Below are 1,728 nucleotides of genomic sequence, written 5' to 3'. Positions count from 1 at the left end.
TGTGTGTGTGTGTGTGTGTGTGTGTGTGTGTGTGTGTGTGTAGTTGCATGCACAAATGCATCCCGTGTGTTTTATTCAAGATGAAGTGTGATGGTTTTTATGTTAGCTTTCACATTCCCTTTAGGTTTGCTGTTCTCTAACATTGTTTAACAACCAATATAAATTACTTTATATGTCTCGCTGATTAAATATTGAGGCAATCTGCAATTGCTCCATCACTTTTTTTCATTTAAAAAAACAAACAAGCAATGCAGGCGTCCTTAGTGGTTTATCATTTTCAATATAAAAGGTGAGGCCATTTTAAGCACAGGAAATCGTTAAAAAAAATAAACTGTGACTTACTGCCAGTTTTGCATAAAAATATGTATTTTGTCAAACCAGGTTTGTTTTTTTGCGTCCTATCCAAAGGGGAATATTCTTTTTAATTCTTTTTGCCAATATTTTGAAAAAATAAACTGTATGTCATACCTGTATGACATAAATAGACGGGACAGATCAGAGATTGTCAGTATGAGGACACTTTGAAACATGCCCATGTCAGAAGGAACTTTAAAACATTTTTCTAAGTTTTTCAAAAGTTAGTTAAATAATTGACAAGTTCCAAGTAATGAATAGTGTATTAAAGTGGGGGTCTCCCCTTTTCCCTCCGGGGCGTTTGATTGGGAAGAGCAGCACAACTTGTCGCAAATATTAACTTTTATTTCTAAGTATTTGTGTTAGCTAGAGGAATGAAGTAGAAGGGAAAGAAATAAAAATAAGGAGCAAATGCTAACATACTAGCTCATAATTTCCCAGACTGAAGGTCTCAGAAGACGGGTTCGGAATGCACTGAATGCGGCGAGCGAAATCAGGGTTTCTTGCTGGCTTTACAGTGATGGCGGAGCTCTTGCCAGGCGCGCCAGGCCCTGTAGTACGAGAGTGGCAGATCTATGTCTGTCAAACGTAGGATGTAGGTGGGATGACTGGAGTTTTCTTTGATGACTCACGCTGCCTCCATTCCTACCTACTGGTCATCATAGTCTCTGATGTACCTTGAGGTGTTCCAACATAAAGCCATATCAACATGCAATGCGGAAAGAAATTTAAATTAGCGCTAATTAAAAAAACTGATTCATGGGCGATAATTAAAAGATGCCTTACTAGAAAGCATCAGTGAGGGGTGTGGCACATAGGGTTTTTTAATTATGTGGAAAATATGATATAATACAGACAAAATTAGTGCTGGTATTCTTTCTGAGGGATAAAGCAGGTGTGTCACTAATATTAACAACAATTCAACTTTTATTAATTCTAACACAACCCAAATACTGCGTATGTAGGTTACATAGCTTTGGATTTAATTGTGTCTTCAAACGGCTTAATCGAACCTAAGAGAAACGTCTACAGCTTCATTACCTGAAGAATTTTTCTTGTTTGTGTAAAGGAAATGAAAAAAAATTAAAACGTACTCTTTAGTTACAAAGCACAATAACAGGTATGTCTAAAAGGCCTGTTCGAGCTGTATCAAAGCTACATGTGGCCACGTGTCAGCAATCACCCGTTTTCAAATGTTAAACCTTCTATTATAAACCAGGAGACCTGTAAATATTCACTAAGATGAGGTCTTAATGAGATAACTCAATATGAAAATCGTTGTTAATAGTTTTCTCATAGCTGACCAGGGGAGAAAAGGGGAGAGAGACAGAGAGAGAGAGAGAGAGAGAGAGAGAAAGATAGTGAGATAGAGAT

The 1,728-nt window shown here is 37.2% G+C and overlaps 1 long non-coding RNA gene across 2 annotated transcripts in view; it reads right to left on the bottom strand.

Annotated features, from left to right (window-relative positions):
• Positions 1–1,728, bottom strand: part of LOC116672833 (uncharacterized) — a 31,375-nt gene that overhangs the window by 1,744 nt on the left and 27,903 nt on the right. The gene's annotated exons all lie outside the window — the stretch shown is intronic.

Source organism: Etheostoma spectabile, chromosome 23 (genome assembly GCF_008692095.1).
Source record: "Etheostoma spectabile isolate EspeVRDwgs_2016 chromosome 23, UIUC_Espe_1.0, whole genome shotgun sequence".
Classification (NCBI taxonomy): Eukaryota; Metazoa; Chordata; class Actinopteri; order Perciformes; family Percidae; genus Etheostoma; species Etheostoma spectabile.
Note: the sequence above shows the minus strand (reverse complement) of the source record. Positions and strands in the feature narration are given on the sequence as shown.